Source organism: Populus trichocarpa, chromosome 11 (assembly GCF_000002775.5).
Source record: "Populus trichocarpa isolate Nisqually-1 chromosome 11, P.trichocarpa_v4.1, whole genome shotgun sequence".
Classification (NCBI taxonomy): domain Eukaryota; kingdom Viridiplantae; phylum Streptophyta; class Magnoliopsida; order Malpighiales; family Salicaceae; genus Populus; species Populus trichocarpa.
In genome coordinates this window covers 9,951,759-9,968,885 of record NC_037295.2, presented here as the reverse complement: position 1 = coordinate 9,968,885, position 17,127 = coordinate 9,951,759, and the positions used below count along the sequence as shown (strand labels likewise).

General features: G+C 42.0%; 1 long non-coding RNA gene across 4 annotated transcripts in view; it reads right to left on the bottom strand.

Annotated features, from left to right (window-relative positions):
* The window catches only part of LOC112323312 (uncharacterized), a 66,605-nt gene extending 50,233 nt beyond the window's left edge, over positions 1 to 16,372 (bottom strand). Inside the window, exon 1 of one of the 4 annotated variants that reach the window (XR_008056746.1) lies at positions 16,182 to 16,372. This is a non-coding gene — a long non-coding RNA (uncharacterized LOC112323312). Of the gene's footprint in view, positions 1 to 16,142 lie in introns of all 4 variants that reach the window. The other 3 variants (XR_008056745.1, XR_008056747.1, XR_008056748.1) reach the window with 3 other exon arrangements.
* Between the last annotated feature and the right edge of the window lie 755 nt (positions 16,373 to 17,127).

Here is a 17,127-nt window from a genome sequence, read left to right as displayed (position 1 = left end):
TTCAAAAATGGTTTGTCTGTCAGGAGTAGTTTATTTCCGCAGAAGATGTCAGTGTCAGCCGTACAACTAGGATTCTTGGATGATTTTTTGGGTCCGAGGGTCATAGTTTTCGTCAACGGTTTCCGAGCCAGCAGTAGTCTACGTACATTGAAGATTTCTGCGTCAGCGGTAGAACTGCGTTTCGAGGATGAATTTTGGGACACCAGGGACTTAGTTTTCTTCAACAGTTTGTCTGTTAGTAGTAGTCTATTTGCGCAGAAGATGTCAGCGTCAGCCGTAGAAACTGGGCTTCTAGGATGAGTTTTGCGTCCGAGGGTCCTAGTTTTCGTCAACGGTTTCTGAGCCAAGCCAGTAGTCTATGTACATTGAAGATTTCAGCGTCAGCAGTAGAACTTGGGTTTCGAGGATAATTTTCGGGACACAGGGGCTCAATTTCAAAAATGGTTTGTCTGTCAGGAGTAGTTTATTTCCGCAGAAGATGTCAGCGTCAGCCGTAGAACTGGGCTTTTTGGATGATTTTTTGGGTTAGAGGGTCCTAGTTTTCGTCAACGGTTTCTGAGCGAGCAGTAGTCTATGTACATTGAAGATTTCAGCGTCAGCGGTAGAACTGCGTTTCGAGGATGAATTTTGGGACACCAGGGACTTAGTTTTCGTCAACGGTTTGTCTGTTAGTAGTAGTCTATTTACGCAGAAGATGTCAGCGTCAGCCGTAGAACTGGGCTTCTTGGATGAGTTTTGCATCCGAGGGTCCTAGTTTTCGTCAACGGTTTTTGAGCCAACAATAGTCCATGTAGATTGAAGATTTTAGCGTCAGCGGTAGAACTGGGTTTCGAGGATAATTTTCGGGACACAGGGGCTCAATTTCAAAAATGGTTTGTCTGTCAGGAGTAGTTTATTTCGGTAGAAGATGTCAGCGTCAGCTGTAGAACTGGGCTTCTTGGATGATTTTTTGGGTCAGAGGGTCCTAGTTTCGTCAACGGTTTCTGAGCGAGCAGTAGTCTATGTACATTGAAGATTTCAGCGTCAGCGGTAGAACTGGGTTTCGAGGATGAATTTTGGGACACTAGGGACTCAGTTTTTGTCAACGGTTTGTCTGTTAGCAGTAGTCTATTTGCACAGAAGATGTCAGCGTCAGGCGTAGAACTGGGCTTCTAGGATGAGTTTTGCGTCCGAGGGTCCTAGTTTCGTCAACGGTTTCTGAGCCAGCAGTAGTCCATGTAGTGTGAAGATTTCAGCGTCAGCCGTAGAACTGGTTTTCGAGGATCATTTTTGGGACAGCAGGGATTCATTTTTCATCAAGGGTTTGTCTGTCAGGAGTAGTTTATTTGCGCAGAAGATGTCAGTCGTCAACGGTTCTTAGCGAGCAGTAGTCTATGTACATTGAAGATTTCAGCGTCAGCGGTAGAACTGGGTTTCGAGGATGAATTTTGGGACACTAGGGACTCAGTTTTTGTCAACGGTTTGTCTGTTAGCAGTAGTCTAGTTACACAGAAGATGTCAGCGTCAGCCGTAGAACTGGGCTTCTAGGATGAGTTTGCTTCCGAGGGTCCTAGTTTTCATCAACGGTTTTTGAGCCAACAATAGTCCATGTAGATTGAGGATTTCAGCGTCAGCGGTAGAACTGGGTTTCGAGGATAATTTTCGGGACACAGGGGCTCAATTTCAAAAATGGTTTGTCTGTCAGGAGTAGTTTATTTCGGCAGAAGATGTCAGCGTCAGCCGTAGAACTGGGCTTCTTGGATGATTTTTTGGGTCAGAGGGTCCTAGATTTCGTCAACGGTTTCTGAGCCAGCAGCAGTCTATGTACATTGAAGATTTCAGCGTCAGCGGTAGAACTGGGTTTCGAGGATGAATTTTGGGACACCAGGGACTTAGTTTTCGTCAACGGTTTGTCTGTTAGTAGTAGTCTATTTACGCAGAAGATGTCAGCGTCAGCCGTAGAACTGGGCTTCTTGGATGAGTTTTGCATCCGAGGGTCCTAGTTTTCGTCAACGGTTTCTGAGCCAGCAGTAGTCCATGTAGTGTGAAGATTTCAGCGTCAGCCGTACAACTGGTTTTCGAGGATCATTTTTGGGACAGCAGGGATTCATTTTTCATCAAGGGTTTGTCTGTCAGGAGTAGTTTATTTGCGCAGAAGATGTCAGTCATCAACGGTTTCTAAGCGAGCAGTAGTCTATGTACATTGAAGATTTCAGCGTCAGCGGTAGAACTGGGTTTCGAGGATGAATTTTGGGACACTAGGGACTCAGTTTTTGTCAACGGTTTGTCTGTTAGCAGTAGTCTATTTGCACAGAAGATGTCAGCGTCAGCCGTAGAACTGGGCTTCTAGGATGAGTTTTGCGTCCGAGGGTCCTAGTTTTCGTCAACGGTTTCTGAGCCAGCAGTAGTCCATGTAGTGTGAAGATTTCAGCGTCAGCTGTAGAACTGGTTTTCGAGGATCATTTTTGGGACAGCAGGGATTCATTTTTCATCAAGGGTTTGTCTGTCAGGAGTAGTTTATTTGCGCAGAAGATGTCAGTCGTCAACGGTTTCTTAGCGAGCAGTAGTCTATGTACATTGAAGATTTCAGCGTCAGCGGTAGAACTGGGTTTCGAGGATGAATTTTGGGACACTAGGGACTCAGTTTTTGTCAACGGTTTGTCTGTTAGCAGTAGTCTAGTTGCACAGAAGATGTCAGCGTCAGCCGTAGAACTGGGCTTCTAGGATGAGTTTTGCATCCGAGGGTCCTAGTTTTCGTCAACGGTTTTTGAGCCAACAATAGTCCATGTAGATTGAGGATTTCAGCGTCAGCGGTAGAACTGGGTTTCGAGGATAATTTTCGGGACACAGGGGCTCAATTTCAAAAATGGTTTGTCTGTCAGGAGTAGTTTATTTCGGCAGAAGATGTCAGCGTCAGCCGTAGAACTGGGCTTCTTGGATGATTTTTTGGGTCAGAGGGTCCTAGATTTCGTCAACGGTTTCTGAGCCAGCAGCAGTCTATGTACATTGAAGATTTCAGCGTCAGCGGTAGAACTGGGTTTCGAGGATGAATTTTGGGACACCAGGGACTTAGTTTTCGTCAACGGTTTGTCTGTTAGTAGTAGTCTATTTACGCAGAAGATGTCAGCGTCAGCCGTAGAACTGGGCTTCTTGGATGAGTTTTGCATCCGAGGGTCCTAGTTTTCGTCAACGGTTTCTGAGCCAGCAGTAGTCCATGTAGTGTGAAGATTTCAGCGTCAGCCGTAGAACTGGTTTTCGAGGATCATTTTTGGGACAGCAGGGATTCATTTTTCATCAAGGGTTTGTCTGTCAGGAGTAGTTTATTTGCGCAGAAGATGTCAGTCATCAACGGTTTCTGAGCCAGCAGCAGTCTATGTACATTGAAGATTTCAGCGTCAGCGGTAGAACTGGGTTTCGAGGATGAATTTTGGGACACCAGGGACTTAGTTTTCGTCAACGGTTTGTCTGTTAGTAGTAGTCTATTTACGCAGAAGATGTCAGCGTCAACCGTAGAACTGGGCTTCTTGGATGAGTTTTGCATCCGAGGGTCCTAGTTTTCGTCAACGGTTTCTGAGCCAGCAGTAGTCCATGTAGTGTGAAGATTTCAGCGTCAGCCGTAGAACTGGTTTTCAAGGATCATTTTTGGGACAGCAGGGATTCATTTTTCATCAAGGGTTTGTCTGTCAGGAGTAGTTTATTTGCGCAGAAGATGTCAGTCATCAACGGTTTCTAAGCGAGCAGTAGTCTGTGTACATTGAAGATTTCAGCGTCAGCGGTAGAACTGGGTTTCGAGGATGAATTTTGGGACACTAGGGACTCAGTTTTTGTCAACGGTTTGTCTGTTAGCAGTAGTCTATTTGCACAGAAGATGTCAGCGTCAGCCGTAGAACTGGGCTTCTAGGATGAGTTTTGCATCCGAGGGTCCTAGTTTTCGTCAACGGTTTTTGAGCCAACAATAGTCCATGTAGATTGAGGATTTCAGCGTCAGCGGTAGAACTGGGTTTCGAGGATAATTTTCGGGACACAGGGGCTCAATTTCAAAAATGGTTTGTCTGTCAGGAGTAGTTTATTTCGGCAGAAGATGTCAGCGTCAGCCGTAGAACTGGGCTTCTTGGATGATTTTTTGGGTCAGAGGGTCCTAGATTTCGTCAACGGTTTCTGAGCCAGCAGCAGTCTATGTACATTGAAGATTTCAGCGTCAGCGGTAGAACTGGGTTTCGAGGATGAATTTTGGGACACCAGGGACTTAGTTTTCATCAACGGTTTGTCTGTTAGTAGTAGTCTATTTACGCAGAAGATGTCAGCGTCAGCCGTAGAACTGGGCTTCTTGGATGAGTTTTGCATCCGAGGGTCCTAGTTTTCGTCAACGGTTTCTGAGCCAGCAGTAGTCCATGTAGTGTGAAGATTTCAGCGTCAGCCGTAGAACTGGTTTTCGAGGATCATTTTTGGGACAGCAGGGATTCATTTTTCATCAAGGGTTTGTCTGTCAGGAGTAGTTTATTTGCGCAGAAGATGTCAGTCGTCAACGGTTTCTTAGCGAGCAGTAGTCTGTGTACATTGAAGATTTCAGCGTCAGCGGTAGAACTGGGTTTCGAGGATGAATTTTGGGACACTAGGGACTCAGTTTTTGTCAACGGTTTGTCTGTTAGCAGTAGTCTAGTTACACAGAAGAAGTCAGCGTCAGCCGTAGAACTGGGCTTCTAGGATGAGTTTTGCATCCGAGGGTCCTAGTTTTCGTCAACGGTTTTTGAGCCAACAATAGTCCATGTAGATTGAGGATTTCAGCGTCAGCGGTAGAACTGGGTTTCGAGGATAATTTTCGGGACACAGGGGCTCAATTTCAAAAATGGTTTGTATGTCAGGAGTAGTTTATTTCGGCAGAAGATGTCAGCGTCAGCCGTAGAACTGGGCTTCTTGGATGATTTTTTGGGTCAGAGGGTCCTAGATTTCGTCAACGGTTTCTGAGCCAGCAGCAGTCTATGTACATTGAAGATTTCAGCGTCAGCGGTAGAACTGGGTTTCGAGGATGAATTTTGGGACACCAGGGACTTAGTTTTCGTCAACGGTTTGTCTGTTAGTAGTAGTCTATTTACGCAGAAGATGTCAGCGTCAGCCGTAGAACTGGGCTTCTTGGATGAGTTTTGCATCCGAGGGTCCTAGTTTTCGTCAACGGTTTCTGAGCCAGCAGTAGTCCATGTAGTGTGAAGATTTCAGCGTCAGCCGTAGAACTGGTTTTCGAGGATCATTTTTGGGACAGCAGGGATTCATTTTTCATCAAGGGTTTGTCTGTCAGGAGTAGTTTATTTGCGCAGAAGATGTCAGTCATCAACGGTTTCTAAGCGAGCAGTAGTCTGTGTACATTGAAGATTTCAGCGTCAGCGGTAGAACTGGGTTTCGAGGATGAATTTTGGGACACTAGGGACTCAGTTTTTGTCAACGGTTTGTCTGTTAGCAGTAGTCTATTTGCACAGAAGATGTCAGCGTCAGCCGTAGAACTGGGCTTCTAGGATGAGTTTTGCGTCCGAGGGTCCTAGTTTTCGTCAACGGTTTCTGAGCCAGCAGTAGTCCATGTAGTGTGAAGATTTCAGCGTCAGCTGTAGAACTGGTTTTCGAGGATCATTTTTGGGACAGCAGGGATTCATTTTTCATCAAGGGTTTGTCTGTCAGGAGTAGTTTATTTGCGCAGAAGATGTCAGTCGTCAACGGTTTCTTAGCGAGCAGTAGTCTATGTACATTGAAGATTTCAGCGTCAGCGGTAGAACTGGGTTTCGAGGATGAATTTTGGGACACTAGGGACTCAGTTTTTGTCAACGGTTTGTCTGTTAGCAGTAGTCTAGTTGCACAAAAGATGTCAGCGTCAGCCGTAGAACTGGGCTTCTAGGATGAGTTTTGCATCCGAGGGTCCTAGTTTTCGTCAACGGTTTTTGAGCCAACAATAGTCCATGTAGATTGAAGATTTCAGCGTCAGCGGTAGAACTGGGTTTCGAGGATAATTTTCGGGACACAGGGGCTCAATTTCAAAAATGGTTTGTCTGTCAGGAGTAGTTTATTTCGGCAGAAGATGTCAGCGTCAGCCGTAGAACTGGGCTTCTTGGATGATTTTTTGGGTCAGAGGGTCCTAGATTTCGTCAACGGTTTCTGAGCCAGCAGCAGTCTATGTACATTGAAGATTTCAGCGTCAGCGGTAGAACTGGGTTTCGAGGATGAATTTTGGGACACCAGGGACTTAGTTTTCGTCAACGGTTTGTCTGTTAGTAGTAGTCTATTTACGCAGAAGATGTCAGCGTCAGCCGTAGAACTGGGCTTCTTGGATGAGTTTTGCATCCGAGGGTCCTAGTTTTCGTCAACGGTTTCTGAGCCAGCAGTAGTCCATGTAGTGTGAAGATTTCAGCGTCAGCCGTAGAACTGGTTTTCGAGGATCATTTTTGGGACAGCAGGGATTCATTTTTCATCAAGGGTTTGTCTGTCAGGAGTAGTTTATTTGCGCAGAAGATGTCAGTCGTCAACGGTTTCTTAGCGAGCAGTAGTCTATGTACATTGAAGATTTCAGCGTCAGCGGTAGAACTGGGTTTCGAGGATGAATTTTGGGACACTAGGGACTCAGTTTTTGTCAACGGTTTGTCTGTTAGCAGTAGTCTAGTTACACAGAAGATGTCAGCGTCAGCCGTAGAACTGGGCTTCTAGGATGAGTTTTGCATCCGAGGGTCCTAGTTTTCGTCAACGGTTTCTGAGCCAGCAGTAGTCTATGTACATTGAATATTTCAGCGTCAGCAGTAGAACTGGTTTTCGAGGATGATTTTTGGGACAGCAGGGACTCAGGTGTCATCAACGGTTTGTCTGTCAGGAGTAGTTTATTTCGGCAGAAGATGTCAGCGTCAGCCGTAGAACTGGGCTTCTTGGATGATTTTTTGGGTCAGAGGGTCCTAGATTTCGTCAACGGTTTCTGAGCCAGCAGCAGTCTATGTACATTGAAGATTTCAGCGTCAGCGGTAGAACTGGGTTTCGAGGATGAATTTTGGGACACCAGGGACTTAGTTTTCGTCAACGGTTTGTCTGTTAGTAGTAGTCTATTTACGCAGAAGATGTCAGCGTCAGCCGTAGAACTGGGCTTCTTGGATGAGTTTTGCATCCGAGGGTCCTAGTTTTCGTCAACGGTTTCTGAGCCAGCAGTAGTCCATGTAGTGTGAAGATTTCAGCGTCAGCCGTAGAACTGGTTTTCGAGGATCATTTTTGGGACAGCAGGGATTCATTTTTCATCAAGGGTTTGTCTGTCAGGAGTAGTTTATTTGCGCAGAAGATGTCAGTCATCAACGGTTTCTAAGCGAGCAGTAGTCTGTGTACATTGAAGATTTCAGCGTCAGCGGTAGAACTGGGTTTCGAGGATGAATTTTGGGACACTAGGGACTCAGTTTTTGTCAACGGTTTGTCTGTTAGCAGTAGTCTATTTGCACAGAAGATGTCAGCGTCAGCCGTAGAACTGGGCTTCTAGGATGAGTTTTGCGTCCGAGGGTCCTAGTTTTCGTCAACGGTTTCTGAGCCAGCAGTAGTCCATGTAGTGTGAAGATTTCAGCGTCAGCTGTAGAACTGGTTTTCGAGGATCATTTTTGGGACAGCAGGGATTCATTTTTCATCAAGGGTTTGTCTGTCAGGAGTAGTTTATTTGCGCAGAAGATGTCAGTCGTCAACGGTTTCTTAGCGAGCAGTAGTCTATGTACATTGAAGATTTCAGCGTCAGCGGTAGAACTGGGTTTCGAGGATGAATTTTGGGACACTAGGGACTCAGTTTTTGTCAACGGTTTGTCTGTTAGCAGTAGTCTAGTTGCACAAAAGATGTCAGCGTCAGCCGTAGAACTGGGCTTCTAGGATGAGTTTTGCATCCGAGGGTCCTAGTTTTCGTCAACGGTTTTTGAGCCAACAATAGTCCATGTAGATTGAAGATTTCAGCGTCAGCGGTAGAACTGGGTTTCGAGGATAATTTTCGGGACACAGGGGCTCAATTTCAAAAATGGTTTGTCTGTCAGGAGTAGTTTATTTCGGCAGAAGATGTCAGCGTCAGCCGTAGAACTGGGCTTCTTGGATGATTTTTTGGGTCAGAGGGTCCTAGATTTCGTCAACGGTTTCTGAGCCAGCAGCAGTCTATGTACATTGAAGATTTCAGCGTCAGCGGTAGAACTGGGTTTCGAGGATGAATTTTGGGACACCAGGGACTTAGTTTTCGTCAACGGTTTGTCTGTTAGTAGTAGTCTATTTACGCAGAAGATGTCAGCGTCAGCCGTAGAACTGGGCTTCTTGGATGAGTTTTGCATCCGAGGGTCCTAGTTTTCGTCAACGGTTTCTGAGCCAGCAGTAGTCCATGTAGTGTGAAGATTTCAGCGTCAGCCGTACAACTGGTTTTCGAGGATCATTTTTGGGACAGCAGGGATTCATTTTTCATCAAGGGTTTGTCTGTCAGGAGTAGTTTATTTGCGCAGAAGATGTCAGTCGTCAACGGTTTCTAAGCGAGCAGTAGTCTATGTACATTGAAGATTTCAGCGTCAGCGGTAGAACTGGGTTTCGAGGATGAATTTTGGGACACTAGGGACTCAGTTTTTGTCAACAGTTTGTCTGTTAGCAGTAGTCTATTTGCACAGAAGATGTCAGCGTCAGCCGTAGAACTGGGCTTCTAGGATGAGTTTTGCGTCCGAGGGTCCTAGTTTTCGTCAACGGTTTCTGAGCCAGCAGTAGTCCATGTAGTGTGAAGATTTCAGCGTCAGCTGTAGAACTGGTTTTCGAGGATGATTTTTGGGACAGCAGGGACTCAGTTGTCATCAACGGTTTGTCTGTTAGCAGCAGTCTATTTGCGCAGAACATGTCAGCGTCAGCCGTAGAACTTCGTTTCTTGGATGATTTTTTGGGTCAGAGGGTCCTAGTTTTCGTCAACGGTTTATGAGCCAGAAGTAGTCTATGTAGTGTGAAGATTTCAGCGTCAGCCGTAGAACTGGTTTTCGAGGATGATTTTTGGGACAGCAGGGATTCAGTTTTCATCAGGGGTTTGTCTGTCAGGAGTAGTTTATTTGCGCAGAAGATGTCAGCGTCAGCCGTAGAACTGGGCTTTTTGGATGATTTTTTGGGTTAGAGGGTCCTAGTTTTCGTCAACGGTTTCTGAGCGAGCAGTAGTCTATGTACATTGAAGATTTCAGCGTCAGCGGTAGAACTGGGTTTCGAGGATAATTTTCGGGACACAGGGGCTCAATTTCAAAAATGGTTTGTCTGTCAGGAGTAGTTTATTTCCGCAGAAGATGTCAGCGTCAGCCGTACAACTAGGATTCTTGGATGATTTTTTGGGTCCGAGGGTCATAGTTTTCGTCAACGGTTTCCGAGCCAGCAGTAGTCCATGTAGTGTGAAGATTTCAGCGTCAGCCGTAGAACTGGTTTCTGAGGATCATTTTTGGGACAGCAGGGATTCAGTTTTCATCAAGGGTTTGTCTGTCAGGAGTAGTTTATTTGCGCAGAAGATGTCAGCGTCAGCCGTAGAACTGGGCTTCTTGGATGATTTTTTGGGTCAGAGGGTCGTAGTTTTCGTCAACGGTTTCTGAGCCAGCAGTAGTCCATGTAGTGTGAAGATTTCAGCGTCAGCCGTAGAACTGGTTTTCGAGGATGATTTTTGGGACAGCAGGGACTCAGTTGTCATCAACGGTTTGTCTGTTAGCAGCAGTCTATTTGCGCAGAACATGTCAGCGTCAGCCGTAGAACTTGGTTTCTTGGATGATTTTTGGGTCAGAGGGTCCTAGTTTTCGTCAACGGTTTCTGAGCGAGCAGTAGTCTATGTACATTGAAGATTTCAGCGTCAGCGGTAGAACTGGGTTTCGAGGATGAATTTTGGTACACTAGGGACTTAGTTTTTGTCAACGGTTTGTCTGTTAGCAGTAGTCTATTTGCGCACAAGATGTCAGTGTCAGCCGTAGAACTGGGTTTCTTGGATGAGTTTTGCGTCCGAGGGTCCTAGTTTTCGTCAACGGTTTATGAGCCAGAAGTAGTCTATGTAGTGTGAAGATTTCAGCGTCAGCCGTAGAACTGGTTTTCGAGGATGATTTTTGGGACAGCAGGGATTCAGTTTTCATCAGGGGTTTGTCTGTCAGGAGTAGTTTATTTGCGCAGAAGATGTCAGCGTCAGCCGTAGAACTGGGCTTTTTGGATGATTTTTTGGGTTAGAGGGTCCTAGTTTTCGTCAACGGTTTCTGAGCGAGCAGTAGTCTATGTACATTGAAGATTTCAGCGTCAGCGGTAGAACTGGGTTTCGAGGATAATTTTCGGGACACAGGGGCTCAATTTCAAAAATGGTTTGTCTGTCAGGAGTAGTTTATTTCCGCAGAAGATGTCAGCGTCAGCCGTACAACTAGGATTCTTGGATGATTTTTTGGGTCCGAGGGTCATAGTTTTCGTCAACGGTTTCCGAGCCAGCAGTAGTACATGTAGTGTGAAGATTTCAGCGTCAGCCGTAGAACTGGTTTCTGAGGATCATTTTTGGGACAGCAGGGATTCAGTTTTCATCAAGGGTTTGTCTGTCAGGAGTAGTTTATTTGCGCAGAAGATGTCAGCGTCAGCCGTAGAACTGGGCTTCTTGGATGATTTTTTGGGTCAGAGGGTCCTAGTTTTCGTCAACGGTTTCGGAGCCAGCAGTATTCCATGTAGTGTGAAGATTTCAGCGTCAGCCGTAGAACTGGTTTTCGAGGATGATTTTTGGGACAGCAGGGACTCAGTTGTCATCAACGGTTTGTCTGTTAGCAGCAGTCTATTTGCGCAGAACATGTCAGCGTCAGCCGTAGAACTTGGTTTCTTGGATGATTTTTTGGGTCAGAGGGTCCTAGTTTTCGTCAACGGTTTCTGAGCGAGCAGTAGTCTATGTACATTGAAGATTTCAGCGTCAGCGGTAGAACTGGGTTTCGAGGATGAATTTTGGTACACTAGGGACTTAGTTTTTGTCAACGGTTTGTCTGTTAGCAGTAGTCTATTTGCGCACAAGATGTCAGTGTCAGCCGTAGAACTGGGTTTCTTGGATGAGTTTTGCGTCCGAGGGTCCTAGTTTTCGTCAACGGTTTATGAGCCAGAAGTAGTCTATGTAGTGTGAAGATTTCAGCGTCAGCCGTAGAACTGGTTTTCGAGGATGATTTTTGGGACAGCAGGGATTCAGTTTTCATCAGGGGTTTGTCTGTCAGGAGTAGTTTATTTGCGCAGAAGATGTCAGCGTCAACCGTAGAACTGGGCTTCTTGGATGATTTTTTGGGTCAGAGGGTCCTAGTTTTCGTCAACGGTTTCTGAGCCAGCAGTAGTCTATGTACATTGAAGATTTCAGCGTCAGCGGTAGAACTGGGTTTCGAGGATAATTTTCGGGACACAGGGGCTCAATTTCAAAAATGGTTTGTCTGTCAGGAGTAGTTTATTTCCGCAGAAGATGTCAGCGTCAGCCGTACAACTAGGATTCTTGGATGATTTTTTGGGTCCGAGGGTCATAGTTTTCGTCAACGGTTTCCGAGCCAGCAGTAGTCCATGTAGTGTGAAGATTTCAGCGTCAGCCGTAGAACTGGTTTCTGAGGATCATTTTTGGGACAGCAGGGATTCAGTTTTCATCAAGGGTTTGTCTGTCAGGAGTAGTTTATTTGCGCAGAAGATGTCAGCGTCAGCCGTAGAACTGGGCTTCTTGGATGATTTTTTGGGTCAGAGGGTCCTAGTTTTCGTCAACGGTTTCTGAGCCAGCAGTAGTCCATGTAGTGTGAAGATTTCAGCGTCAGCCGTAGAACTGGTTTTCGAGGATGATTTTTGGGACAGCAGGGACTCAGTTGTCATCAACGGTTTGTCTGTGAGGAGTAGTTTATTTTCGCAGAAGATGTCAGCGTCAGCCGTAGAACTGGGCTTCTTGGATGATTTTTTGGGTTAGAGGGTCCTAGTTTTCGTCAACGGTTTCTGAGCGAGCAGTAGTCTATGTACATTGAAGATTTCACCGTCAGCGGTAGAACTGGGTTTCGAGGATGAATTTTGGGACACTAGGGAATCAGTTTTTGTAACACCCTGTAATTTAGTACATTCATAAAAGAACTTTGAGCCTTAACTTTTAAAAAAAATGGGTATTTTTTTTTTCATCCACCGAACTTATCTGAGACTTGCCGAAATTTCCACTGAAATTTCGGCAGAGTTTCCTTTATACCTGGAGATCCCAAGTTATCAACAATTATCCTGTATAGTTATACTCATTTCTCAATCATATCATAATCATGTAGAACCTTAACAACACATCATTCATGGTACATGCCTCACACTTTGCATGCTCATTTCTTTCCCATTAACACACATAATTCATAATAATTGCAAGTAAACAAACTAAGATTTACAAATACATAATAATACATTTTTATGTCCGACACTTAATGTAAAAGGAGTACTATTACATATTAAGTCATTTAGTTCCTTAAACACAAAAATACATTAATGTTCATCTACTTATTCAATCATACAAAAGGAGACTAGAGGACCTAAAACGCTACTCCTGGCGTGAATCTGAAGGACCTGCAATTTCATAATGTATATAATAAATATAGCATAAAAGGAAAATCACACAATACATGCATAGAATAATTAAACATATATTCAACGATATGCAATCATTGTTCCTTGAAATTCTCATTTATCCTTCCATTACTACGTCTCTATTCATCCTTCCTAGAATCATTCAACATTTTCATTTTGTGTCTTGTTTCACCTCACGAGCGCATTTAATTCATTATAATATCTACCATGTGATTTCTCTCCCTTTTACTCTATCTCTTTATATCAATTTCAATCCCAACATCTATTATACCCATTATGGCTTTTCCATATAAGTTGTCAAACTCGTCATGATTTCAGTCCAATTTAGTTTATAAATATATTCAACTTACATATTTCTTGTGCCCATTTCGACACATTCCAATGTTTCTTTAGATTTTCAGTAAAATCTCTCATTATCATGGAACCTGCCATCATTTTCACAGTATTCACATCCGATCGATCTTCAAATAATGTGAATACTATACATACATCATTCTATTTAATTCATCAACCTAATCTCATTTGACCATTATAATTAAGGCCAAATTTCATTATCTATCACTATTATTGGCATTTTATTACACTATTATAATTATCACCAAATTCTTATCATGCCAGCAACAACACGAAACCTTAATACAACATATTTACATTATTAGTCATAATTTCTTTGACATCCTCCATGTGCGCAGGACATGATTCTCAAATTATATCAATTACAATTCATTAATTAATTCAAAATACATCATATATATATATATATATATATATATATATATATATATATATATAGCATTGCATTCCTTAAGTGTATAACACCTATCATGGTTAATGAACTTCTATTCTCACGTCCCAAGCTATACGATATTTGCCTCCATCCTTCACAGGAATTAGATCTTCATCAATTTCTCTTTTTTTTTCTTCAATAATCCATAACATAAACACAAATTACCATTTTTGTTTAACAATTAGGTATCATCCAACATTCCATTTATAAACTGACAATTCAGTCATCCTGACAATATTAACACCACACAAGTAAGTTTAACTCAAGTTGTATATTCTGGTCATTAGAAAACAAAACTAATGCCACTAGCCCATCACCAGGTAACTAGTTCCTCCGCCCATCTTATTCCATAATTTCCAATCAATATCCGCCTCTTCAAGGCCGAATGAATAATCCTATCAAGATGTCAATCCCCATTTCATTAATATTTTTAATTATTCCCTATCGGAAATATCATTATAATACCTCTCCCCTAAAACTTGGAAGGGAATGCTGACACTAATAAATTTTCATTAGTGTTATTAGTCTCCCATATCAGGATCAGCTAATCAAGTTCATTGTAAACATCAAAATTAATACCATTGATTGATGTTATCGACTATTTCTAACATGAAATAGCCAATCAGATTTTTCTTTCCATAATATCTTGGAATATTTCCGGAAATGTTGATGTCAAGATTCTTGACATCATTAGCTTTCACTTCAGGAATAGCTAGTCAAGTTTCCTGTGATTGCCGATATCGACAACACCGGTCGATATCATTTACTATTCTCACCCGAATAGTTAATCAAATTCAGTATCCCTCATTTTCAGGGATGATTATGCCGATGGATGATTATGCCGATGTTAGTAAACCTTACTAACATCATTAGCCTCCGCATTCGGGACCAGCTAATCAAGTTTCGTGTGATTGCCAATATTGACAGCACCGGTCAATATCATTAACTATTCTCACCCGAATAGTTAATCAAGTTCAGTATCCCTCGTTTTCAGGGATGATTATGCCGATGTTAGTAAACCTTACTAACATCATTAGCCTCCGCATTCGGGACTGGCTAATCAAGTTTCGTGTGATTGCCGATATTGACAGCACCGGTCAATATCATTAACTATTCTCACCCGAATAGTTAATCAAGTTCAGTATCCCTCGTTTTCAGGGGTGATTATGCCGATGTTAGTAAACCTTACTAACATCATTAGCCTCCGCATTCGGGACCGGCTAATCAAGTTCGAGGAATGATCATCAACGAAATCTATTAGTGTAATTCATATTCTTAACCCAGTCAAGTACTCAAATCCATTTTTAATTTATCGTTTATTTCACTTTATCCTCTCTCTGTGGTTTCACCCATAGACGCAAAGACCAAGAATTTAATAAGTTAGTAAATTAACGCTACGTAAAAAAGTGTAGGTATAGAACACCTACCAGCTGCAGAAGCTCAACTCGCTCTTCCTTGTTGTTGTTGTGCCCCTCCTGCAGTCCCTCCTTAAGCTCCTACTATACGAGCTCCTGAGAAGTCGAGTGAATGCTTCTCCTACATTTTTAATATAACATCCTGAATCATTATTGAATCTTCCTGATTTATTCATAATATTCATAAATTCACAAAATCAAATACTTCCGTAAACAATTTCCATGAATGTATTTTATTTTCTTACTTGTCATTTAAATTCATTTACATTAGAATTTATTTACACTAACATTAAACGCCCATTTAATTCAATTCTTCATCAATGATCTTCAATGTCCAAAGGGCATGACTTTTCGTCACCGATTTTCTTTTGTCCCAAGACATTTAATCTATCACCAAACAATGTAATTTAACTTAAATTTCATCAATGACTACACATGCCAAATTTTTCCAAAAGCACACTCAAAATGATTCCTTATATCATAATTCAACTTACAACATGATTTCCCATTCTAACACAACCAAAGTATTAGTCAATCACTATTCTTTATAGAATTTAACTATATCATCACTTATCAACACATCAAACATGACTCAAACATAACACAAACACAACCATCATCATTAAACCCATTGCCATTATCCTTAGTCCCAAAACATACATTTTATGCTAAACCTCATATTCTCATTCAATATTTCTCAAACCAAACTTAAAACATCATTCTATAAATTTAGAATTCAATAAATCCAAACGGTGGAATTATACATCATCATCATTAGAATAACATATCCAAAATTAACATACATCCAACGGTTAAACCTCCCGATATCAGAACAATACTGGACTGACCTGAAATTTGGAGACCTGCTGTTCGGGAAGTACAATTTCTGGTAGGAGTGTTCTTTTCCGATCCAAACCGTTCAGAATTTATATAACATCTGGATGAACAATATATCCAAAATCCAGACCAATCCAACGGTGAAACGATGATATAACGGCCGACGAACAAGGCTGTCTTGAAGGGTGATTTTCCAAAAATGTTCCTCCCGTGACAACCCTCAAACGAAGTCTGCTATTTGCAATCCCTCCGGTCAGAATGTAGGTGACATTGAGTATAATAACATATCCAAAAATCAATCTAATCCAACGGTGGAAAGTCAAAATATGGCTGCCGAAGTTCCTGCCCTGTTGCAATCCCAAAACCCATAGTTTCAAATCAATTTATTCCTTCTATTTTTCAGCAAATCAAGCCATTGTCATGCAATTAATCTTGAAATTCACATGAACAATTACTCCCCCAAAATATTTACATGAACCCTAGAATTTTAAACTTGGAGGTTTTCTTCTCCCCATGCAAGAACAAGAGAGAAAAACGAAATTACTAAAGGGTATGTTGCTTACCTTTGCTACTTTAACTTATTTCAATGAATTCTTGCAAACATTTACAAAAATCATGTCCTCCTCTTCCAATTTCCAGCTTCTTCTCTTTGTTTCTCTCAAGCTCCATAACTCTCTAAGTTGTCATTTAATTTGTTTTCTTGGATATAATCCTCCTAAGCACACTCCCTTTTGATTTAGCTTGAAGAAATGAAGAGGAAATGAAGAAAATGGGACAAAACAAATGGTCTCCCTCCTGTTTTTCCATTTGCAGAGGACGTGCTCTGTTTTTAAAGAGAGGAGAGGAGAGTATTTGTTTTGATAAAATTACAAAAATGCCCTTGTTAATGCCCCTTGTGTCATCTTCTTCAATTTACCCGATTTTCAGTGCTATCGTAAATCCTTCCCAAACTCCGATTGACATGAAATTTGAACCTAATATAAAATAATATGTCTGGAGATTCCTTATAAAATTTCAGCCCGATCCAATGGTCGGATTGAGATATATCATCAATACCGTAAAACTACACAATCGATGTCTATTACGCTAAAATCTGAATTTCATGCATTAATTTATTTACTTAGATCCTCGTGACATTTCCCCTTAATTTATACTCAATAAATTCAATATTACCACATTTATCATTAATTTGTCAAAATACATGTTTTGACCGGGGTTTACATATCTTCTGGTTTTTTTTTTCTTATTCTTTTATCCATTGAAACTCGTCACTGGTTTCGCTAACGTTACAAGTTTTAAACTAAAAAATCATGACTCTCTTTTCGACTTCAACAATACTTTTAAATTTATTTATGGAGATCATTCTCTCTCACATGACACATTTATTGTCATTCCTACTATTTATTCATTTCTTTCATATCGAATATCCATTACTCATTGAAACATCATTACTTCGATCCTATGTGTTGTTTTTTTTTTCTTTTTATTATTATTATTAATTTTTATTTACGGGGGTTTACAGTTTTTGTCAACGGTTTGTCTGTTACC